Below are 26,858 nucleotides of genomic sequence, written 5' to 3'. Positions count from 1 at the left end.
TATATTCAATTTAAATTCAATTTATGTTTCAATGTAAACTTAGTTTCTTATTTTTTTTTTTGGTCTTTGTACTTAAACAAGGCTAAATGCTTCTGCATTTGGGGTTTTACTGCAGGGAACACCTTGTCTAACAGTGTCTGGTTATTCCGTCTTGAACGGCTATCCTTGGCAAGAGGAAAAATAATCAATTTCTCAACCCTGAGAACTTTCAACTTAAAAACTCTTTACTGTACAAGAAAAATGTCCTAAAAAGGTGCTACAACTCTGATTGATAGAAATAATAAGACGGACATATAATTCTACAGGCCTTTATGAAAGTATAATGTTAAATCATACAAACCTCTGCTGTTTAAAATACACATATTTGTAGTTTAGCAGTATAAAAAATAGATTTGGAATGTACAGCCTTCAAAAAGTTAAACTTTTGGACGGGAGGAAACAATATTGGTAAAAGTAAATAAAGGAATAAGCAAACAAACAAACAATAAATAAAAGTACAGTAAAATTTCCACGTGTAATCATGATAAATTGCTTCTGGAGAGTACTAAGGAAAATTTCCAATCCTGCTATAAAAATGCAACTATAAATAAGCAAATGGAATAGGTGATCTTTTTTTCTTGGAAATTGAGCAGCATAATTAAGTTTCATTTTGAGTTAATAAACAAGAAGGGAAGGGCATTTCCAATAGTTATTTATACTCTGTTATGTTAGCTAATGAATTACTGCCTAAAAGTAGCTCATTTGGAGCTGTAGCTATCAACAAGAACTATGCAATATTGAGGAAAATGGTTAATTGATCATGATTTTATTTTTCACATTTCTTCAGACTGGAAGTCATATGATTATACTGAGACTGAGCTTTCACATTACATGGATCTTGAAAGCATTTTACTACGTTTTTTATATCAGTTCTCAACTGTCATCCTTTTTAAAGATGATTGGCAGGATTAAGTTTTGATTGTTTTTAAAGCAAATATAGCTTTTCTATTAATTTAAAATAAATCAAGTACCATAGAAAAAGTATTTTAAAAATTCCATGAATAAAAAAAATATGTTTTTTCATAAAGGAGAACAATAATAGTCTTATATACTTCTTCAGAATTTTTGTTAACAATAATACTATTTTAATTTATGGAAATGTTAAAAAGAATGGCTGAGGGAACATAAGAGCACAAAGGAACCTTGATTAAATTTTACTTTCCTTTCAAATGACCAAATAGACTTTAGATTTCCTGCAAACTAACTTATTCATAAGTGTCAGTTCAGTGTAATGGTTAAGCCATCAGGCCAGAAACCAGGAGACTGTGAGTTCTAGTCAGCCTTGAACACAAAGTGACTTTGGGCTAGTTACTTTCTCTCAGCCCTTGTGAAAGAGGCAATGGCCAACCATTTCTAAAAATCGAACACAACTGAATGGAATAAACATTTACAAGAACTCTGAGTAAAGGAGACGGGAGAGGAGATTATAAGATCTTTTGGGGATTAGAATCCATCAGCTACTTCATCTCTGTTATTCTCATAGACTTTACTGCCCTTGAAGCTGGAGCTCCATTTAGCTAGCACGAATAATGGCCACTAAAAGGGAAAGGCATGTTTGCGTTCTGCATGCAAGATGACCTGCATTCAATCATTGGCATCTTTCACAAAATGCTGAAAACCAGCTATTAATCAGTATAAACATTACTGAGTGCTGGACCAACAGTCTGACATGGATAATTCTACTTTCTATGTATTTGGATTTAATAAACTATTCTCTTAAAATATGCTAACCTTCTTTCAGAGTCATTTGTCCTATTGGCCATCCCAACACTCTTCAATAGAGAATTCCATAAATTATGTATTGATAAAGAAATACTTTCAACTGAGCAATGGGACAGTGCTCCCATATCTTTCTTCCTTGGTACTTAATTGATCAACATGGTGAGTTATGAGGGAGAAGAGAGAGAGGGGAGAGGATAGATTTCCCAAAATCCCCAAATGTTCCCCCAAAGACATTATTAATCATTTCCCTAAGACTGATAACAACATAAATGGGGATGGGTAAGCAAATATCATGATTGCTGAGGAAGAGGAAGAAAAGAATAAATCTCCCCTATTCCACAATCCCAGTATGTCAGGATGAGCATCCATTGTAAATAGGAGCAGGAAGCATACAGAACTGAGTAGACACATGTGAATGAAATTGGGTTCATCCTAAAAATATTTACATTTTCTTAAATATAAAAGGACAATGTTCAAAACAACAAATAGATCTTTAATGATTAAAGTCAGGGATGGGCAATTATAGCCCAGACCACAGGTCAGCAACCTGCGGCTCCCAGCCTCCTCTGCCATTTGCAGAGAGACAGAGACACAGAGAGGCACTTGCGCTTCCCTTCTCTCTCTCTCTCTCTCTCTCTCTGTAAAAGAGAGTGGCCTCACCCTGTTCTCTGAAGAGCTGACAAGCTTATTGGGTGGGCTCCTGCTTTGGCTGCGTCTCTGCAGGAAGCAGGAAGGGCAGGAGAGAGCCAGCCTGTTGGAGAACAGCTTGAAGCCAGCTTGCCAAGTGAGCAGAAGATCGAAGAGAGTGAGGGAGAGAGAAAGAAAGGGAGAGGGGCGAGAGAGAGGGAAAGAGAGAGAAAAAGAAGGGGGAGAGGAAAGAGAGAAGAAAGAGAGGAGAGAGGGAGAGAGGAAAGAGAGGGAGAGAAAGAGAGAGAGGGAGAGGGGAGAGAAAGGGAAAGAGAGAGAAAAAGAGGGGAAGAGGAGAGAGAGAAAGAGAGGGGGAGAGAGAAAGAGAAAAAGAGAGGGAGAGATAGAGAGGAAAGAGGGAGAGGGAGGAAAGAGAGAGAGGGAGAGAGAGAAAGAGAAAGGGAGAGGAGAGAGAGGGAGAGAAAGAGAGAGGGAGAGAAAGAGAGGGAGGGAGAGAGAGGGAGGGAGAGAGAGACGGGGAAATGAAAGAGAAAAAGAGGGAGAGAGAGAGAGAAAGAGACAGAGAGAAAAAGAGAGAGGAAGAAAGAGAGAAAAAGACAGGGAGGGAGAGAGAGAGAACTCATGCACAGCAGCCTTTATTTCTTTTTAATTAAACTCTTCAATCAAAGCCCCCCCCCCAGCAAGTTTTGAGGCTCCCAGTGTTTTCTTTTCTCTGGGAAAGTGGCTCTTTGAGTGTTTAAGGTTGTAGACCCCTGGCCCAGACATACTTATTTTGTGGCTTTCTGACAGCATCCATTCAGTGCCAGCAAAACCCACTAATTTTCACTGCAGAAATTTTTAATGTTTGGATTTCAAATAATTTTTAGATACCACTTGTCATGAACAATGTAACAATTGATCAGAAACCTAGGAGTAATAATATATGATATATTTGATATGTTGTTGATGTTGTTAGTTGCGAAGTCGTGTCCGACCCATCGCAACCCCATAGACAACATTCCTCCAGATCTACCATCTTCTGGAGTCCATTTAAGCTCATGCCTACTGCTTCAGTGACTCCATCCAGCCATCTCATTCTCTGTTGTCCCCTTCTTCTATTGCCCTCAATCTTTCCCAGCATTTGATATACAGAGAGCTAATGCTATACAACAGAAATGGACAGAATGTTTTGGGCATAAACTGTTCGGTACCCAGAATGATTGGTTAATGAGTCTGTGCCTAAGCTCAAATGTCCATGCCCCAGATATTTTGCTTTTGTATAAGGAATGAAGCAGGGCTATTTTGTTCTGGATATGACCATGGTAGGGGAGTAGGAAAGGCACAAGGTTGATGGTCTGGTAAGATATACCACCCTGGTTTCTTGTTCTTTACTTCTGAGACCTTCACAATAAGGAACATGTGCGTTATTCCTTATATTGGCAGCAGTTACTGGAAGGGAAGATTCTGGGGAAGCAGGTGGTTTGGCACTCAGGCCATCCATTAGAGGAGAGCGAGATAAGAGCTAATATATACAAGCCAAGCCCTTGACCTTCACTCCCTAACAAATCACAATGGGATTCCTCTAGATTTTGTGTGGGCCAAAACCTGAAACAACCAAAGCATTTTAGGTTTTGTTTCTGCCAATTTTTGACCAGCTCAAAATGCTTTGGTAGAATTTCCAGAAAGTAATTGCTTGTCCAGGCTTGAAACAAAACATTTCCCCCTGTAATACAATCCATTAAAATACAATATATTAAAAACTGGTATTGGAGATAGTCACTAGCTGAGAAAGACCAACATATAAAGATTATTCTTTTAAAAAATATTTGATGCAGGTTAACCTTAGAGCCAGCATATTATACAGAGAGATATTTCAAAGACAGATGGCCCTATATTACCTTCAAAGCACAATCTGTATGCATCTGTGGACAGCAGGACCTTCTCTGAACATTGCTAATATCTTCTCAACCTTGGCAACTTTAAGACTTGTGGACTTCAACTCCCAGAATTCCTCAGCCAGCACAAGTCTTAAAGTTGCCAAGGTTGAGAACCCCTGTCTTAGGACAACCATTTCTTGAACGGCTAAGTTTGAACACTCTACTTAAAATCTGGCAGCTAGTGCAGACTGCTGGAGTATGTGCATGGTAAAATAATCTAATTGCCTCAACCCCCAACACAAAGAAAATATGACTCAAAAATGAATATTTAGTAGTAAACAGAAAATGGAACCAACCTGACTCAATCCATAAAATGTATGTTCTGAATGTATTTATTGAGCTTAATTCTAATACAGATTTCCCACTTCACAACAATAAAAATCACTAAAACAAAAAGATCCAAACTGTCTAAGTTATGCTATACCAAACATTTATTTACTGGACTTATTCTTATTCCATGAAAAAATGTTCAAGGCAGTCCAGATTAAAAATACTATTTTAAAACTACTGTGAAAGAAACTAATTCCAGTATTCCTTCAGCATAACAAAGTGATTTTTTTTGTTAACCTTAAGAAAAAAAATAAGATGTAAATTGTCTACCATTTCCCGCAGGCAGTTTCCTAAAATTTTAGTCAGTCTCTCTTCTGCCTTCCCCCCAACTCTTATCAGTTTAGTATGGATCAGGCAGGTATCTGGTTATTTAAAGAATAGGATAAATGGTCTGAGACAGTTTCTCCCAGCCCCAATTCACCAGGGAACACTCAAGAATTCCACCTGACACTGGGACAGCGTTGTGCTCTTAAACAATCTGCCGTCTGATCCGATTGTTCCCCAGTGGGAAGGCAGCAGGCCGCAGCTCACTCAAGAGTCATTGATTGGATTAACAGCCTAATTCCCAACAGATGAATAGAATACTGATGTCTTGTCAGCCCAGATCATAGAAAGAAAACACAATCTGCTAATACAATTGGAAATTTAACTCTTTAAACTCCCCTGCAAGGCAGTGTAGATCTGGACTTCAAATTCAACAGGATGTTGTTTAACTGTGTGACAGTTAAAAGCCTTTTCTGCTTCTGATTGATTTTATATGCAAGCTGTTTGTAAACATAGACAATTGCTAGAAATCTTTTTGAAAAATCTCTAAAAAGAACTATAACATGGGTACAATGTTTGACAAATCTAAAAAGCTCTTATCACTGTATATTCTAAATTTAAATGAAATGTATTTGGTACATTTTAAGGCAGTACATTATGCTCCCTCCTCCTTTATTCCTATATTCCCCACTATATTCACTTGTGAGGTGAGGAGAGATGAGTGAGAGAGAGAGAAAATGGCTAAGAAAGATCTTAGTACCTCCATTGTTGTTATTTTCACATTCACCTTCTAGAATATTCAGTGGAAAAATAGTGGAAGGCCAAATCCACTCAGTGAGTCTCACAGGCAAATTAGCAGACCAGGACCAAAGCTCTGTGAAAAGATGCAGTTTTATATAGATGGTCATGTGTTTCTTCATGATTATTGGAACCTTATCACTAATTGTTTTGCAATTGGGCAGTATGCTTCCTCCAACATTTCTTCAAGGGAAGGAGATGTAGACTTAGAAATGTTTGCTTGTTGTGCTTCTGATTCATTCCAAATAGGAATCTGATGATTAACACTGAAAACATCAGAGATTGGATTTTTCAAGTATGAATAATTTTAAAATATCCTTAAAATATCCATTTGAAACATATGTACCTTTAGTTTAAATTCAGAAAAAAGCATTGTAAATTTGTGAACACTGAACTGAAACCTAGGAATAATTTCTGTAAATATCTTCTTTAAAAGAGAACATAGTCTACAAATCTTGACCTATATATACATGCATCAAGTGATACCCTTTTGGAATAAGAAATGTTATGCACAAGAGGAATAGGAAACAGTAATCCAGAAAAACAAAATAACAAAGCACACTGTTAAAAAAGAATAGCCTGTCGGAACAGGCTGATAAATTGCAGGTACGATTAAATTGATGATTTCTGTCAAAGCCAAAGATTGCAGGCATCTGTCAGAAATATAGATTCATAATGAATTATGATTCTTCTATCTGGCACTGGAATGATAAATTTAATGGCAAATAATATTTAATAACATATTCTCATTTGAATTTGTTTGGTTTTGAGTAGCTAGGGGACTATAAAGCAACTGATTTTATTTACACACACCTGTAATTTACTACACCTTCATCCAGTCTATGCTTTTGGGGAAGTTTAGCAGAAATTCCACCTTAGCTAGGAAAAATATTCTAGAGCCTCAAAGCTAAGAGACTAGCAGAGGGGTGATTTCACTTAATCTCTCTGAACTTCAGGCCCCACGTGCTGTCCAACAGCCGGTCCTCTTTGGGCTCTTTGCCAGCTGTGACTTTGCATGCTTTATGGCAGAGATTATTGAAAGGAGATTAACTTTCCTAAACCCCTTAGATTTTAATTATTTCTGTATGTATTTATAAAACCTACAGTCTGCTAGTATCTGAGCATAATTGTCCAAATACCCATTCTTAACCTGGTTTGGAAAAGACCAGTGCCACTAAGATAGAGTACAAGTCATGTCCTGATTTTCTTTACTGTATCTTATATATTATAATTGTAAATAAGGACTAGAAATATAGTATTTAAAATAGTACAGTATTAACATTTAACTGCAATATTACCATTTCACCTCTGTTTGAGATGTACAGTTTTCATTGGTTTGTTTCTTTTTCAGACTCTTGATACTGGATTTCCAAGTACACTTCAGAAATTATTTAGAAAAGTAAAACTGAACCAAATCCTTTCTTTGCTTTACAGTATGATACAGATTATTATCAAATAAGGAATAATAGTAGAGCCCCATGCCAAATATAGTGTATTTCTGGTCTGAATTTTTGACTGTGGGTATAAAAGAAAAGAAAAAAGAAAAGAAAATGCACTATGAGAACATTATTCCAGGGCATTAGCATAAAAAACAGAGCCTTTATTCTAATGGATAAATAATTTTGGAATATTTAAAAATATAGCCAGTCTAAAGGCAATCAAAGGAGCAGATTTTTTTTACCAGATTTATTTATTAACTTCTATCTGATTGCCATCAAAACAACTCTCAGGAGTTTACAGTGTATACAATCAAAAATTAAAACATTCACAGTTACATCAAAACATAATAACAACACTAAAATGCCCTTATTAGGCCTCACATAAGAAATTGCAGAAATAAAGAAATAAGACAAAAAGCAAAAACACGCAACTGACAGTCTGATTTGGCTTAGGGGTGTATATGACAGTATGGTTTTCATAGATTTGAATTTTCCTGAAACCTGAGATGTATAGGAAGTTTTAGATGGGAATCCAGATAAATCCTATTTTTGTTTTGCAATATTAAGGGTAGACACCACTGTTCAGTTATTGTGTATTATTTTACAAAACAACTCAGTGAGAAAAAGGGGGGTAACAACCATTCTGGAAGATTATTTTAAACAATCCTTTCCTTACAGTTTTAGCCCAATCCCTAGCCTACAAATACGTGCCTAATATCTCTAGACCAGAGGTCACCAACCTTTTGGACACCAGGGACCAGTTACGTGGAGAGAGGTTTTTCCGTGGACCAGAGGAGGCATGGTTTTGTGTGCTGCCTACATCCTGCGGATGGGGTTTTGCTTGTTTGTGCGCCTGGCTGCTGGCATGCTGCGGACTGGTACCAGTCCATGGACCAGGGGTTGGGGACTCCTGCTCTAGACAACTGTGCAAGGTTATTGTAAGTTATGTAGGTCACTGTTTGCAATACTGAATATGAATGACATTACAAGAATGTTATAAACCATTCTTTCCAACTTGCAGCTAGATAAAATATGGCTGGGAAAGCTGTAGTATGAAAAATTATGACGTTTCCTTCAAATAGTGTCCAATGTTTTTGTGTACAGCATCTAGACTGAAACTTCATTAATGATCAAGAGATCTGGTTCATATATCTGGGATATTACTTTCCAGCGCCTCAGAGTATTTATGCTTCTTTATGACTGCATTAATGTTCCTGGCTGACAGATGAACATGGTTTTCTATTAGCCTTGTGGAACAATCCAGATTTGAAGGAGAAAAGGTGATTCAGAGTGTGGTTGGGAGCACATATCCCACCTGTCAGCACTTCCTTAAATCAAATGTATCTTTTTCTGGCAACTATGCCAGCCCAGGAATGTATGCAGCTTCTTTAAAGAGCTGCTGACAGATGCACAGCCCTGTTTTCTACAAGTGTACTTGTAATGTTGAGAGCTTGCCAGTAACTTAGCTCACAGAAACTGATTTTTTTTTCCCTGAAGAAAATATCTACTTTATTATAAAGTATCCATATTACCAAAGATATATTTGGGTTCACAGTGAAGTCAAATGACTCTAATCCATTATGATAAACATTAATTGCAATAATTTGTTTTTGTTTTTTTTCAATTCTAAGCTGTGCTACTGAAAGCAACCTGATGCATGATTCAAAATGCGTTTCTACATAAGCAAAGGAGTGTACCCTGCTTGCCTGGGCAAAAAGAGCTGATTGCTCCGATACAGATTTTAATTTTTAAAAATCATCCTTGTGAGAATGGCTGAATAGAAAGTTTACACAAATTAATATACTTGCATTTTTGGATATATCTAAGTATGCATATCAAGACAAGAGAGAAGGTTGGCAACTATCTTAAAAGAGTATCTCTATAACATACTCTTAAATAACTAGATACTTTTATTTGTTACTGGACTTCAACATTACACAAAAGTCCTATTAAATGCAGAATAAACAACGAATGATAAATTCTATATAATCTACCTTCACATACAGTGGATATGTGAACACATCTTTGTTAAAGTGGCAGTGTCAGGCACCAGAAATCAGCAATCAAGGCTGTTCAAATGAGTACAGGTTTACTCCATGTTAGCTCTCTCCAAGAATCTGAACTGTTAACAATCAAGGCAAATTGGTGGTAGATAAAAGTTAAGGGAATTCAAGGAGGGCTGGACTTAGATCTCTTGTGGGAACGAAGGGACTAATGACTGATGATGCACTTGACCAATGATGGCGAACCTTTTAGAGACTGAGTGCCCAAATGGCAACCCAAAATCCACTTATGTATCGTTGGGTGCCTGGTGGGCGTGGCCCATTGGGTGGGTGTGGCCCATTGGGTGGGCGTGGCTGCAGTGGTAACGGCAGATTGGGTGGGACTAAAAAGTTCAATCAATCAATTCCAACTTTGCGAGATCTTTTTTTCCCCGCAAGGTGAAATTGATTGATTGATTGAACTTTTTTTTTTTTTTTTGCACACAGCGGCGTAGGCCTAAAGCCCAGCTGAAGGCCTAGTACTGGGGCGATGGCATGCGTGCCCAGAGAGAGGGCTCTGAGTGCCGCCTCTGGCACCTGTGCCATAGGTTCGCCACCACGGCACTTGACTCTTCCCTCAGTTTTAGCTAGATTGTCTACCGCCAAGTTTTTGAGTTGTAAAAATATCAGACCACTTCAGAATTTTTGCACCTTTAATATAATACACAAGCTGAAAAATAGTTGAAAAATAAACTGATTTTTTTTACGGGGAAAATAACAATAAAAAACCTAGAATAATGCAGCTGCATAAGCATGCACACTCTTTTATAAATAGGAATGTGGCTGTGTTCAGAATGAACCAATCACATTCAAACTGATGGTAAATAGTAGTTTAGTAGACACCTGCTGTCAATTAAAGTGACCCTGATCAAGCCCATATAAAGTTCAGCAGTTCTAGTAGGATTTTCATGACATTTACTCAGTTGCCTCTTACAGGTCTGCAAAGAACTTACAAAGCACCAAAACTTTCTTAAGTGTGACACAGAAATATTAAGAGAGAAGTTTGAGACTACTCTGGCAATACACGCAGTTTTAAACAGATTTCCTCAGGAGAAGCAGAATCCTCAACAGAAAAATAGCTCTCAAATATGTTTTAACATTTCTTTGAATGGACTTTATCTTTCAAATCATTGGTGGATCAATCTTCAGACAGAAATTTGGCAACATAAAGACTACCTCTATTGCTCTCCCAATGTATTTCACTTGATCTGCAAGATGCTACACAAAAATATATACTTGGATTCATTTCTACTAAACCTAGAGCCTCCTTTCTTACTTACAAATATAATGTAAGGTCTTCTAGGCAGTACTTTTCATTGACAAATATCTACACTGGCTTTGTATAAAGCAGAATATGCTTCCATGTCCTAAATATATAACAGTGAGTAAATACTCTCACATCAAAAAAACTGTTCTGAGTTACTGGACGCAGAGGGTCAATCATATTGGGAAGGGAGAATGGCTGCTTTCTGTTAACTGCCCAAGATAATGCTTTGAGTGTATCTTGATGGAATCAGGAAAATTGGATTGTCTTCCCATTTGCTGGCCTAAAACAACCTTTTTATACATATATCCCATTAAAAAGAAACACAGGAAAGCCCTTTCAAAAATAACTAAATATTTACCTATAATCCAGAAATCAGTCAGAAAAGCTTTAATTCTCTTTGCAATTCTTAAGTAATGCAGTATGTCAGAATTTAATAAATTGGGGTAGGACACTGTGTTTAAAACATGCTACTTCAACCAAAGATAGATTTGCAGGCTTAGCTATCTCTAAATGGAGATAAGGTTGTATTTACAATATAGAACAGATCATTATTACCTGAATTGCACATGGCAGCACTTTTTGCATACAGCAGGCATTCTGCTGTGCAAGCAGTGTATTGCCTAGGCATCATTTCATAATGCAGTTATATAAACTTAAATAAAATACCTATGAATACTAATTTTCATGTGACAAAATTTGCCAAGCATAATTTGTTCAAGCTGTCTTGTGACAAATGAGCAAATTGGTAATATGTTTTTGAACTCATCTCCAAAAGTGGAACTGAATGTTAAAAGCAAATATTAAATATTATAATATATGTAAGATAAATAGCAACACCATCATAAATGAAATAAAATTTCTGAAAGCAAATCTGTTACACTTGTAGCAAATTTTACCAGAAGGAATCTCTTTGCAGTAGACTAGCATTCCTGTGGGAGCTGACAAGAACACAAATTCAAATGAGAAGATCCATGAAAAGGTCAGACATTATAAGGAACGAAGATATCATTTTGGATTCACAGGAATGATGTTCCCAAACTTGTCTGCATTTTAAGGAGGAGATTCTTTTTGACTGCCTACTGCTTTATTCATTGCACGGAAATATGTAATAAAAACAATTCTCCCAATTTGACAATAGATATAGAGTGAACATGGAGGGAAAATAAACTCCATTTCAAATATAGAAAATAAGCACAAAATGAGGAAATCATAATTCGAGGCTGCCATGTGAATGCAACCTTTGACAATACAAACTCACACTGTGCAGTTAAAACCACACATTGAAGACAACTGAATTTCCATGTTTTGCAAGCCACCTAATCACAAATACCCATCTTAAAAAATAAGCAGGCCAAGACAGGTCCTTAAGTTTGCCATATCTTAGAAATGGCACGATAACAGTAATATTGCCAGGAGGAAATATGAATAGAATTATACTTCAACCCAACTTCAGAAAACAATGCATTCAGGAAACTAATGTGGTACTTAATCGTTATTGAGCTTCCTAATTTTATAAAATGTCAAAAATTCAGCTTGAAAATGGGGTAGGGGGTGATGAAGAGAAGACAGAGACACAAGGAATGGTTGTTTGACCAATGTTAAAAGGATCATGAGGCTGCAGTTAAGGGAGGGAGAGCGAAGGAGATATAGCACTGGTTCTAATCAAATCAGTTTAAAAAGCTGTAGCCTCTCGGAGTTAACCTTGCCAATCAGAGCATAAGCAGAAGCATGCTTGTGCACATTAAACTGGGAACATGTCCTTGAACCCACATAAATGCTTCACAACAACCTGCAAATGCTATGCTACAAGCATTCTAAGTAAACAAATTAAAAAAAAAGCTTGAATTCCATTATGAATGCTGCACAGGAATAAGTTATCCTCAAGTGGCAATGAGCATGAAGAAGAAAACTCATACACTTTCCTGTTATTAAAAGGTGAGCTCATGGGATTAAGGCTTCAGTAATGTGAAAAATAATTTTTAAAAAAGGCTTAGAAAAAGATCCCAACATATGCAGGTGTTACAACTCCAACAGATGCATTACAAACCCATTTCAATGGCTAAAGGCAAGGCAGTCTATTCAAAGTTAGCATTCACTGAACACAGGCATGGATGATCTAAAGGGATTAACTGGAGACTTTAACTCTGCCATATATTAGGCAAAGTAGAGTCACTCTACACAAAGCCAGACACTTTTCCTAACTAAAGTCCTCCTATCATTCTTCTTATACTGACAAATTTTCCATTGCTGCAAAAGTTTGCTGCCTTGGTCTTCTCTACCCTATTTCTCCAAACACAAGGCCATAGAGGAAAAGTAACACTGAAACTGCCTTGAGTAGCAATCCCAAAATAACAGGATCTCATTCTAATTATGGAACTGTGAAGACCTCAAAAAGTTCACCTGGGTTTCACATAGACCTTAACTGATTAAGAATGCAGATAAAAAGTTTAACTGAGGTAATAAAATGCTAAATAAAATAGAATAAAAAAGCAACAGTAGCCAGTCTTAGAATATCCAGTCTTAGAACTGACAATAAAAATACTGAAGTGGTAGATAGCTTCTACATTTTAGGATCAACCATCACTAGAGTAAAGGAACAAACAATAAAAAATACACTACAGTTTAGAACTTGGTACAGCAACTATGAAGGACTTGGGGGAAAAATATTTAAATGCATTCATAATAGTATAAGCAATGGTATTTGCTCAGACACTCTATGGAAGCAAAAGTTGGATTCTGAAAAAGCAGGATAGGAAGAATGTTTGTTTCTGGCAAAAAAAAAACCCCTCCAAAAGTATAATTTGCAACCTTCAAATTATTCTTTTGATAGCTCCAGATAAAAGTACTGCTGTATCCTTTGATTTAAGTTGTCTGGGGACTTAAGAATTCAGAAATGAATAATATTCCACTACTCCTAACTCATTAGCATCCCAACAATGCTCAAAAGGCCTATAATAATATCGGAATAATGGGGGGGGGCTGTAATGGTGCAGGCTTACATCAGAATTTAATGTTGATCAGCAAATCTGCAATGGCAGCAAGAGAGCTGTGACAGACTACAAAAAGATGAAAGGGGGAAATTACATTGGCTTCACTTTGTATATGCCTCCTTATATATTGCCACATTTATACCAGATTGCTTCTTTAAGAAAAATATTCCTTTTATCATAAGACTTAAGAAAGTGCCCTTTTTTGAGATTCTGGGTTGCCTGGTTTCAGGTTTACCATTTACAGCTAGACAGTTAGAAGACTCTGGAGAAAAAAATTCATTGTGAAATTGAGTGACTGATAAAATCTAGTAACAGTTTATCTTCTACATTTCCAAAACAAAGTCAACTTGAAAATAACCCTAGAAATAGAAACAAATACAGTACCTGAACAAATCCCATGTATCCTATGAACAATTATCTGGTACTTTTTTTTTAAAGCAACAAATCACTGACATCACTTGTATTCATTTAATTTAATTCATCGGGTTTTATAAACTCTTGGGGCAAGGACAGGTGAAGGTGTGACCTAAACTAGGGAACTAGACCCAGAAGGTTGTTTTGAAGGTTATCCCAATGATGGAATAAGATAAGCATTCTACCCAGAGTCCAAAGGTTGTAATGGAGTAGGATAGGACAATGCAATCACAAAGACTGGATAAAAAGATATAATTATGGTTGGTCACACAGTCAGCCAGATACTTAAACTAGACTTGGCATTTTTATCCATCTATTGAGCCCTTCCCAAAGACCTGAATAAGTAGATGTTGTTGTTTGGATGATGTTAAAAGATATTGTTGCAGGATATATGCTATTCCAAGTAAAGCTGTCAATACCAAGGATGTTAAAGTGGTGCTTCAGTTGTTTTGGAATTGTACTCAAGGAACCTAGGAAGAGGTAAAGGTTTCCCCTATCCAGTCAGGTCGGACTATAGAGGGCGGTGCTCATCTCCATTTCTTAGCTGAGGGAGCCAGTGTTTTCCGAAGACATTTCTGTGGTCATGTGGCCAGCATGGCTAGATCCAAGGCACACAGAACCTGTTACCTTCCCACTGAATTGATGCCTATGTATCCACTTGCATTTGCATGCTTTTGAGGTGCTAGATTGGGAGGAGCTGGGGCAAGTAATGGGAGCTCATCCCGTTGCATGGTGCTCAGGTCTTGAACCCGGGCTGCCAACTATCCAGCTGACAAACTCGATGTCCTTAACTGCTGAGCCATCACATCCCCTCCAAGGAACCTATTACTATTTATACTACCTTTGCTTTCTTTTGCCAGTTGTTCCACTTTTTAAAAATCTTTATATTTTGTGATTAAAAAAAACCTGGATTCTAATCACGTCTGGATAAAGTGATTCTATAAACTATTATTTTCTTTTTGAAGTTATTATTCCTTGCTTCTTCAAAAAAACAAAAAAGATGATTGGATATTTGTTTCCTAATGTTTAGATGCTACATACTGCAGCTGTCTCTAATGGCTTGCTATTCCTTTAGACTGAACTGAGACCCTGAATATTGGCAGGAAAAAAAATGAGTAATTCCTCCTACAAGCTGTGATATTATTATTGATACCTCTCTACCTTGAGATTATAGAGCAGTGGTTCTCAACCTGTGGGTCGGGACCCCATTTGGGGTCGAACGACCATTTCATGGGGGTCACCAAACAACGCAGTCCGCCATTTTTTCCCGCTTTTCCTTAGCTGTGCTACTCCCTTTTATTCTATTGGCTTTTGAAAGCCAATAGAATAGACTCTCTTGAATAGAGTCTAATTCTATTGGCTTTCAAAAGCAATAGGAATTGTCCAGGCTGTCTCTGCCCTGCTGAGCCCGCCAAAAGTCCCATTCTGCAAACGGTGCTGCACCAGTTGAGTAGTCCTCAACTTACGACCGGTTGAGTAGTCCTCGACTTATGACCGGTTGGGGGTCGCGGCATTAAAAAGGTTGAGAACCACTGTTATAGAGGCACACATGAAATCTTGTTGTTTGAGAACCCAGAAATGTGATGACAGCTTATGGTTTCTGCAATTGCTAGATTAAGAATGGGTTCTCTGGAAATAAAGAGCAAAAAATTATTGCAAGTTGAGAGTGAAAAATCATGTATAGCTAGTCAGTCTTAGTGGAGCTGGAGAGCTTGATGCACTGAGGCTGAATCAGCAATTTCATTTTAAAAAATCCCTCTTTTAGAAAAAGTCTTGGGCTGATCAAATTACCCTTTTGCGCCTTCTAGTGGCTATCACAATTATTTCTCTGTAGTTCAAATTCAGAAGATGACCTCTTTTCTGAGCACTGAGACAGACTGACTGAATTCCAGAAGTGGTGGATACAAGGGGCATCTTCACATTTTGACTGTTCAATCAGAAGACAGCTTGAAATGAACATCCACAGGCACAGTGAGAATGGCTGAGTGTAGGGAGAAGGGGCCTCGGGAAGGATGGGGATCATGGCTACAGCTTTCCTCATTGCTGCGTTTAAAATTACTTTCTGAAAGCACTAATGTCTTTGAATTTTTATCAGTCAGTTTAGTACTACATCTTTATGTTCAAGCTATAGAGAAGCAAAAGGGACAGTATAGAAAAGCAACAAGATGCTGAGGAAAACAAGACAATAGAAAATAAACTCATAAAAAGGGGGAGAAAGAGAAAATGATAGAAGTATGTGAACTAATGGTTCAATAAAGAGAAAGCTAGGATTAACTGGGGAGGAACGTGGATAGCACCACATATTTTTCCTTTTTTAATTTTAGCACCCTAAAGAGGAAAGAATGATAACATAATATGAAATATAGGAGAGAAAAAACTGAGATCCTGCAGCTATTACAATTTAAAATAATGTGAAAAGAGGAAGCTTGTTGGCTCTATAATGGAGACCAAATCATTTCAGTTCCACTACTATATGATTTAAAATCAAATTTACAGCAAGGATGTTGGAAACATATATTTCATTTTAAAACACAGCATATTTGCAGCTCCTTGGATTTGGAAAAAACCTCCCAAATTAAACTAATTTGCCACTACAACTCTTGATAGGAAATCTGAAGAATCGATCAGTGAGGAACAGTCAGTATTTTAATACAAAAATAATAAAAAAATCTCCTCACCTGTGATTATGAAGAAGAAAAAATTAGACAGCTTTTGCTTACCATGTCATACAATCCTAGAATTAATTTCAATTACATTTATCTTAAACAAGCCAGATTTAAATTATGATATCAAGTCTGCTTGTTGAAATAAATCATAATTAAGATTAACCAGCCTGTGCTTTAGGCATGAGAGTAATCTGGGGTTAATTAAAGTAAGTTATATCCTCTGACATGGCGGGGGGGGGGGGGGAGAAGCTGGCTCTTTTTGGTCAAGGTGAGGGAACATGCAAATCCACTGAGTTGCTTTATTCATTCAAGTTTGATAATAAATCAACTCAGGCACATTGTGATCAGATGACCTTATATAAAGCCTCAACTTACTTTTTCAGCCTATTCAGTTTCAAGAATGAACATTAGCAAGAAAGCATCACTGTTAATATTTTTTTTCTTGATTTATTTCAACCATTTTGCCTAAAAATCCTAACTGCGCCAAAACAGACATATGGAATTCATATGCAATACTTAAAATGGTAACTGTCTCACAATTATGCAAATTATGTTTTTCTATGCAGTAGTAAGAGTTGAATAATTACAGCAGGGATAGGCAAGATTTGGGGATTAGGGTTGCAACTCAGTTTTCTACTCTTCTGGAAGTACTGTGACAGTGGGGTCATGGAAGAGCAGGAATAATTTGGGGGCTGATTTTCAGAATTTTAGGCTGTTGTTTACAGGCGGGCACTGGGGAAAAACCCCAAATATTAAAACAAATTTAAAATAATCTCACAGGTGGGCACTTTAGAAGACATTTAGAGGTAGGAAAAGGAACAGTTTGCCTATAGTTGACTCACATTCCTTCCCTTAATTTGGAAAAAACCAAAACCCCACAGCACTCCACTTCAGCCATTTTATTGTCAAATTTTGGAAGTATAATCTTGGGCTCCTATGAAGCTACATATAGGTGTATCTTACAGGAAACAGTCTTGTTTGCATTATACTTTGTTTCAACTGTCATTATTGATTGTTATATCCTGGGGAAAAGGTCAGGATTCTAATTAACAATAATAACTATTTCTTATTCAAGCTGCTGCAGACACATTTAAAGACTGTATCCTGGGGAAAAGGACAGGATTCTAATTAACAATAATAACTATTTCTTATTCATGCTGCTGCAGACAAATTTAAAGATTAGTACGCTTATTCCTGAAAGGTATATGCAAATTCTTTTGAGTTCAGTCACTACTAACATGACTATTTGTATTTCTGAAGAGATATTAATAAATTACAGCCAATTCACTGTTTAGTGCGGGTTCTTTAAATTGCACGCTTCTATGTCTCATAACTGACATACAACAGAGGCTTCCTTTTCTACTTTTGTACCATCCTGAAGTCTACAAAAGTAACTTGTGTAAAACTGTACAGGCTTCTTACCCTTTATAAGACCAAGCCCTCTGGCCAGTGTCAAGTAATCTGTCACTGTAAAGTACTTGTACTGAAGCCAGATATTTATTGCTATTGATCGACCTGATCCTAGAGAAAGACTTTTGTTCTCCCAGCCCAGGACTTTGACCTCAATTAAGTTATGAATTTCCATCCAATAGACTATTCTACTTACCCTGCTGCTCTTTCTGACTGGATTAATTAGAATTAGCCAGGCCACCCACAAATCCCTCATGGATCACATTATAATAATAATAATAAATATAGAGTTCCAGCAGTATACCAGAAAGAATTTTGAAAGATTGCTCACGCAAATACATCATTCAGACTCTGCCAATACTAATTTATCTGAATTTGATTACCTCATTTGCTGTTTTTTATTTCTATTAAAACAAAATTCTCCTTGACATTATCCCAGTTCTGAAATTTAACCATACATATAAAGACAATTATTTTGGCACTTCGGTTCACTTAATACTTTCCAGTTGCAGATTCAGAATGTTAAAATAGTCCATCTCCAGATAGCAGCTATAGAAAAGTCACTAGCAGTTTTAATAAACTAAAATGATTTTTAGACATCATTTTCTATAAACATTAAGATAGCACAAAAAGAATACTACAACCTTAAATTTAAATCTGAATAGATAACATAAAACACTGAATTTTCTTTTAGTGGATTGGCTGGTTGTAAAAACCCGACCTTCATGAAAGTAAAATCACATCTTAATATTAGTCATCTTAATGCATTATTGACATCTGCCCCATCTGACATCTGAAAGTAACTGAATTTCATAAGATCAAACTATTGTTTCTAATGGATGGCCATCTTTTAGCTAACTATTTAATAGTCATTTTATAAATCAGATAAGGAATCATTCAACTTTTGGGGTCTGGTGAGCTGATTTGGAATTTTTGGAACATGCCATGGATGCTCTCAAAGCATCTTTAAAATGGGGGGATGGTTGTCCAATCATAACATTGCTGCCATGTATATACTGTACATTTTCCAAAAGGACTCAGATAAAGTTGGTTCTAATTCCATCTCCAGGATGTTCTTCATTCGTCAACGTATATCCAGATAAAGCACAGAGCTAAAGAACTGACATTATTATGTTTTAAGACTGCCAATGGGGCACACAAGAATTCTTTGAAATAACATTAATGCTAGAGCTGGTGTGTTCCATCATATTTCATATTTATTATTTTTTTAAAAAAAGATGCAAACAGATTGTGAAGTCAGGAGGATCAGAGTTGCCCTTTGGACATCAAAGAGATTTTTGTGTGTATCACATTGATCCAGATCATCTAGCACAATAGATTTAAAATATAAAATCTTGACAGACTAGATTTTATATTTTATATTAATATTAATATTTAATATTTCTATTAAAGTATTAATATTTATTAATATTTAATATTTCTATTAAATTATTTAATAGAAATATGCTTTCTTCTGACAACTATCAAAAATCAAGAACTTGGTCCTCTCAAATTATTCAGTCATTAATAATAATGCTAGAAGATAATTTTGATGACCTTAATGGTAAATGTATTTATAGTAATTGTCCTGGAGGTGGGAACATTTTTATTTTAATGATGAAAGTAAACTCAGTATGGAACAAATATCCATTTTATTATTTGATGGCTTATTTAAATTTCCGCTTTAAACTCAAATATGTTTAAATTCAGTACACAAAGATTGTGAAAGTGCATATAGGGATGTATAGTAAATATAATGGGACTTATTACTGTCATTTGGAAGTGATGTGTCTTGCTACTGATGATTCAGCAGATCAATTATATGTACTTCACAAGAACATTGGATTTTACAGCAAAGGAATACCAGGTACAAGCATCCCTACAACATGCCTCTTTTCACAATACAAAATAAATGCTTGCAGACTGGTTGACAATCTCATTTCATAACTGCCTTTCAGATACTATGACAGGAATCAAATTCTGGTAACAATTTGAACAAATGTTGTTGGTGTTGTTAATTGCGAAGTCGTGTCCGACCCATCGCGACCCCATGGACAACGTTCCTCCAGATCTTCCTGTCCTCTACCATCTTCTGGAGTCCATTCAAATTCACACCTACTGCTTCAGTGACTCCATCCAGCCATCTCATTCTCTGTCGTCCCCTTCTTCTATTGCCCTCAATCTTTCCCAGCATTAGGCTCTTCTCCAGTGAGTCCTTCCTTCTCATTAGGTGGCCAAAGTACTTGAGTTTCAACTTCAGGATCTGGCCTTCTAAAGAGCAGTCGGGGTTGATCTCTTCTAGGACTGACCGGTTTGAACGCCTTGCAGTCCAAGGGACTCGCAGGAGTCTTCTCCAGCACCATAGTTCAAAGGCCTCAATTCTTTTGCGCTCAGCCTTTCTTATGGTCCAGCTTTCACAGCCATACATTGCAACTGGGAAAACCATGGCCTGGACTATACGCACTTTTGTTGGCAGGGTGATGTCTCTGCTTTTTAGAATACTGTCTAGATTTGCCATAGCTTTCCTCCCCAGGAGCAAGCGTCTTTTAATTTCTTGGCTGCAGTCCCCATCTGAGGTGATTTTTGAGCCCAGAAAAATAAAATCTGTCACTACCTCCATTTCTTCCCCATCTATTTGCCAGGAATTGAGAGGGCCGGATGCCATGATTTTGGTTTTCTTAATGTTGAGTTTCAAGCCAACTTTTGCACTCTCCTTCTTCACCCGCATCAAGAGGCTCTTTAGTTCCTCTTCACTTTCTGCCATTAGAGTGGTATCATCTGCATATCTTAGGTTGTTGATATTTCTCCCGGCAATCTTAATTCCAACTTTTGATTCATCTAGCCCTGCCTTTCTCATGATGTGCTCTGCATATAAGTTAAATAGGCAGGGCGACAGTATACAGCCTTGCCGGACTCCTTTTCCAATTTTGAACCAATAGTGGTTCCGTGTTCGGTTCTCACTGTTGCTTCTTGACCTGCATATAGGTTTCTCAAGAGACAAATGAGATGGTCTGGTACTCCCATCTCTTTAAGAACTTGCCACAATTTGTTGTGATCCACACAATCAAAGGCTTTTGCATAGTCAATGAAGCAGAAGTAGATGTTTTTCTGTTGGCAATTTGATCTCTAGTTCCTCTGCCTCTTCGAAATCCTGCCTGTACTTCTGGTAGTTCTCGATCCACATACTGCTGGAGTCTAGCTTGTAGGATTTTAAGCATAACTTTACTAGCATGTGAAATGAGTGCAATGGTGCGATAGTTTGAACATTCTTTGGCATTGCCTTTCTTTGGAATTGGAATGTAAACTGACCTTTTCCAATCCTGTGGCCACTGTTGAGTTTTCCAAATTTGCTGGCAAATTGAGTGTAGCACTTTTACTGCATTGTCTTTTAAGATTTTGAATAGCTCAGCTGGAATACTGTCACCTCCACTAGCTTTGTTGTTGCTCAGATTTTCTAAGGCCCATTTCACTTCACATTCTAGGATGTCTGGTTCGAGGTCAATGACCATCTCATTGTGGTTATCTGGGATGTTAAGCTCATTCTTGTATAGTTCTTCTGTGTAGTTTTGCCATCTCTTCTTAATCTCTTCTGCCTCTGTTAGGTCTCTGCCATTTTGGTCCTTTATCATGCCCATCTTTGCATGAAACGTTCCCTTCATATCTCCAATTTTCTTGAAGAGATCTCTGGTCCTCCCTATTCTGTTGTTTTCTTCTATTTCTTTGCACTGTTCATTTAAGAAGGCATTCTTATCTCTTCTAGCTATTCTCTGGAATTCTGCATTCAATTGGGTGTATCTTTCTCTTTCTCCTTTGCCTTTGCTTCCCTTCTTTCCTCAGCTATTTGCAAAGCTTCCTCAGACAGCCATTTTGCTTTCTTGCATTTCTTTTTCTTTGGGATGGTTTTAGTTGCTACCTCTTGTACAATGTTGCGAACTTCCATCCATAGTTCTTCAGGCACTCTGTCTATCAGATCTAATTCCTTAAATCTATTTGTCACCTCTACTGTATATTCATCAGGAATATGATTTAGTTCATACCTGAGTGGCCTAGTGCTTTTCCCTACTTTTTTCAATTTAAGCCTAAATTTTGCAACGAGAAGCTCATGATCTGAGCCACAGTCAGCTCCTGGTCTTGTTTTTACTGACTATATAGAGCTTCTCCATCTTTGGCTGCAGAGCACATAGTCAATCTGATTTCTATATTGACCGTCTGGTGATGTCCATGTGTAGAGTCGTCTCTTGGGTTGTTGGAAAAGAGTGTTTGTTATGACCATCGTATTCTCTTGACAAAATTCTATTAGCCTGTGCCCTGCTTCATTTTGTACTCCAAGGCCAAACTTGCCTGTTATTCCGGTTATCTTTTGGCTTCCTACCTTAGCATTCCAATCCCCCATGATGATAAGGACATCATTTTTTGGTGTTAATTCTATAAGGTGCTGTAGGGCTTCATAGAACCGGTCAATTTCATCCTCTTCAGCACCAGTGGTTGGGGCATAGATTTGGACTACTGTGATATTGAATGGTTTGCCTTGGATTCGAATTGAGATCATTCTGTCATTTTGGGGATTGTATCCCAGTATTGCTTTTCCTATTCTTTTATTGACTATGAAGGCTACTCCATTTCTTCTGAGGGATTCTTGCCCACAGTAGTATACCTGATGGTCATCTGAGTTAAATTCACCCATTCCTGTCCATTTTAGTTCGCTGATTCCTAAGATGTCGATGTTCAGTCTTGTCATCTCTTTTTTGACTACGTCTAGCTTGCCTTGATTCATGGATCTTACATTCCAGGTTCCTATAGAGAAAAAATCTTTACAGCATCGGACTTTCCTTTCACCACCAGATATATCCACAGCTGAGCGTCCTTTCGGCTTTGGCCCAGTCGCTTCATTCTTTCTGGCGCTACTAGTACTAGCCCTCTGCTCTTCCCCAGTAGCATATTGGACACCTTCCGACCTGAGGGGCTCATCTTCCAGCGTCATATCTTTTTCCTTTTAGTACTGTCCATGGGGTTTTCATGGCAAAGATACTGGAGTGGTTTGCCATTTCCTTCTCCAGTGGATCACATTTTGTCAGAACTCTCTGCTATAACCTGTCCGTCTTGGGTGGCCCTGCACGGCATAGCTTATAGCTTCATTGAGTTACGCAAGCCCCTTCGCCACGACAAGGCAGTAATCCATAAAGGGGTTGAACAAATGACCTGTTGCCTATTAAAAAGTTTGTTCAGGAATTTATACAAATTTATGCACAAATGGACAGTTCAAAATTTGAAATTGCAAATATTCATTTTATTTTTCAGACTTCCCATTGTATTTGAATTTTGAATATTTTATTTTGTGTTGGACACTGAGCATAAATTATAGATTCTATTACTGTGACCCCAGTCTTTACTTATTTTCCTAAAGAATGTTGGTATTGATTATCCCAGGATTATTGTTTCAGAGGGCATCAATATAGTTGCCAAACCTGCTGGAATTGGAACTTCATGGACCCCTTGTTAACCATAGAGCTATCCAAGCCACACATTTGACAAGGTATGTTTTGAATGTGGGCTTTCCAATTATGTAGGAAAATTGGTGATTTGAAAGTGGAGATTTAACATCTATTAGGACTGTGCAGAGTATTCAAAACAAATGTATAAGCTCAGGTATGAAGCAATTATTTTAAAGTAATTAAAGGAGCTATATAGATTGCACGTCTCACCTGGTGACTTCAGAAGCTGATCCTAGCTTTCTTTGCGTAAGGGTACATGCACAGCTAGAATTCATAAAAAGAATTAAGATACCAGATCAGGGACTCCCATGAAACTGGAAACCTATTTAGATAGCTTCATTGTTAAGGGAGCCATTCTTATTTCCTTGAACTATGGACTATGTTTTTTTTAAAGCTATTTATTATTATGGTATTTTATATTTGTATTTGCTGTTTTTATAATCTGGCCTTTTATCTATTGTTGTGTGCCACTTAGAATCCCTTGGGTAAGATGGATGGCTATACAAATTTGATAAATATATATTATATGAGTTGCATACATCTAAAGTGAAGATTAGAGGATTAGATCGATGTCTTTTTTCACCCTTGCTTTTTAATATCTGCATGGAACCCCTGACTTGTGCTATTGGACAACCAAGGAAGATCTATAGAGTCATACATAACTCAATTGAACACAAGTTGCATTTATTTGAAGATGACATTCTTTTATATATTTCTAAACCTTATACTACTATCCCCAGTGTTGATGTGAAAGATAAATGCTTCTAGTAAAATAGCAGAATACTCCATTAATTGGTTCAAATAGAATTGATATCTATAAGTAAAAATCTGGTTATACAGCCATTTAAAAAATATCAATTCCACATTAAATGTCTATGTATATGTATACCAACATACTGTATGTAACTCAGTAATATGTAATGTAATAAAATATATAGAGAGGTTTCTTCAGATATCGATAGATGGGAGTAATTAAACTTTATCTTTTGGGGAAAGATGAATGCTCTGTAGTTATGCAATTATAAGTGAACAGGTATTGAATGAGTTTCAGTTTTGAAACCTAAGGATATAGCTAAAATATGAGATCATATTCAATCAGCTGTGTCTAATAATAGCCTATTTTTCCTCTGTATTTATTACATATGAAAAGGTCTTTGGGAGAGGATAATACTTGCCTCTAAAAGCTTGCTTCTGAAGAAAATTATTTAGTATCCAATAGGTAAAAACTATAAGCCAACTAGTTCCTAATGTCATCTTCCTGGGCAAGATGTTTGAAAGAGTGACTGATGATCCTGTCCAATCAATTTTTTTTAAAAAAAAAAATAGAACAACTAATTTTGCAGATCTATCCTAATCTAGTTTCAGGCATGATTTTTGGAATAACAACTATCTTGATTCCCTTGATTGATGACAAATGCCAGATGCTATATAAAGAACACAGAGAGTGTGCTAGTATTGTTGTCTTGGACTTCTGCATCCTTCACTATTATCAATTTTGATATCCTTCTATTTAGAATGTTTGAACTGTATTATAATTATTACACTTCAATTTAGTTGATTCCAGAAGGTGGTGCTGTGGGATTGTTTTGTCTTGTAAAAATTGTGATGTGAGGTTCCCCAAAAGCTTTATTTTAACTTTCTAGCAATTTCATCAAACCATTGGCAGAGTTTATCCAGGGATGTCAGTTGACTTATTATTAAGAATGTGGACAATAACTAGCTCTGTCCTCAATATAAATTAAGGTAGTTGATGTTCTGAACTAGTGCTTAGGATGAATAAAATATTCATTGAGGGATTATAACAGATTGAATCCAAATAAGAAAATCCTGGCTAAGGGCATTTCAACAGATCAATTTCATCTTGATTAGCTTTTGAAAGGTCTATGTTCCTCTAAAACAGGAGTACTTTGACATAATGCGCAAAGGAACTATGATATAACTGCAGCAGTGGCTTTTAGTCCATTTTCTCTCTTTTTTGCTAGAGTGGAAGTGAGGGTCTGATAAAAGAGCATAGACTTTTATGCTAAATTCTAAACCTCCAGTTCTCATTAAATGAAAAAGAAAACAGAAGCTCAGGATGGTGGATGAATGGTAAATGTTTTTAAAAAATTCCAGATTAAGCAATGTTAAATATAAAACCTGCAAGACTCTAACCTTTCAGCTATTTGCTCTAGGTTTGGCCATAGTATAAAACTCTGTAGCGTAAAGAAGTACAGCCTATAGGAGTGACAGTCAGTGATTTTACTTATTCCCACAAATCTCATGTTGTCCTCATTTGTGTAGAACTCTACAGTTACAGAAAATGGTACATGATACATTAACCTAAACAAGATAGTTGTGACTCCTCCAAGAACGTGGGCTTTATTCATCCTGCCTATTCTCAACTTAATTTTAGACACTGGTTTTACCTTCAGTTTTGGGTAACTGCCATTTGCCCATTAAATGGAAGCAGAAGCAATAGCCTATAAATAACAACATAAAGAAATTCCTTTTAACTCTAAATAAATTCTTTTGTCAGAGACAGCTCTCCGGAGTGACAGGGCGTGAATATGATTGATACCAGTTTGAAAAGTAGGGATTTGTCACTGTTAAGTAAAGACATCAAGCATGCATGCTTTTCAATGCTTCAAAATAAAGCTCAGGATTAAGGGAAAACAATTTGAAGCTAGAGCCTCTCTGTTATAAAGCACTCATCTGGAAAACTAATGTAACTGCCAAAAGAATACTGTTTTATTCTTGAACAACAGATTGCAGTTTCACACCTGATTTTTTTTTTTTTTAAAAGAACAGATAACCTCAAGGAGGCTTAGCTCTCTAGGACAATGTCTTCCAAACTTACACAAGGTGAATTACCACATTAGGCAGATGCTTTTCAGATGGCTAAACCACCAAGAAAACAGTAAGATGAGGATAATTAAAAAGGAAATTGGACCACCAAAGAATGCTTTTTATCACATTAAAATATATTCATTAAAATGCAAGCATGAAAATATTTCACATTCCACTCACATAGTTTTAAAAATTAATTGTTATCATTTTTAAGTTATCATTGAATGACTGAGCTTGTTACTTTTTAAAAAAAACATGATGGTCTATGACTGTAATAAAAATTGGTTTGAAATACCACTTCAAACAACGACAAGTAAAGGCTTGGGAAGTATTCAGTTAAATTTTGTACTTTAAATGCTATATAATCCATTCCAGCCAATTTGGTTAATATCAATTCTTGAGTTGAAATAAGCCAACTTCAAAACCACTGTTGAGAAATCTGATTTGATTACAATTTAGGGTTGAGTCGTATTAAATCTAAAATGGAAGCCAAAGCTAATCTATAGCACAGAAAGAATATCTGTAGTAAGCAACTATATTAAATGGATGAAAGTTGTTATAAACATAGAAGTCTTTATTATGTTAATATACT

At 36.7% G+C, this 26,858-nt stretch overlaps 1 protein-coding gene across 2 annotated transcripts in view; it reads right to left on the bottom strand.

Annotated features, from left to right (window-relative positions):
* ACBD6 (acyl-CoA binding domain containing 6) overlaps positions 1-26,858 on the bottom strand; it is a 176,837-nt gene that overhangs the window by 16,483 nt on the left and 133,496 nt on the right. The window contains exon 7 of one of the 2 annotated variants that reach the window (XR_005556025.1): positions 5,680-5,793. The exons of the other annotated variant lie outside the window; for it this stretch is intronic. The gene's annotated coding sequence lies outside the window, so the exon portion shown is untranslated. The remainder of the gene's footprint in view (positions 1-5,679; positions 5,794-26,858) is intronic. 2 annotated transcript variants of the gene reach the window in all.

Source organism: Crotalus tigris, unplaced genomic scaffold (assembly GCF_016545835.1).
Source record: "Crotalus tigris isolate CLP2741 ecotype Arizona unplaced genomic scaffold, ASM1654583v1 scf7180000017668.6805642782:7212621, whole genome shotgun sequence".
Classification (NCBI taxonomy): Eukaryota; Metazoa; Chordata; class Lepidosauria; order Squamata; family Viperidae; genus Crotalus; species Crotalus tigris.
The sequence above is the reverse complement of the archived record's forward strand: the minus strand, read 5'-3'. Positions and strand labels throughout refer to the sequence as shown.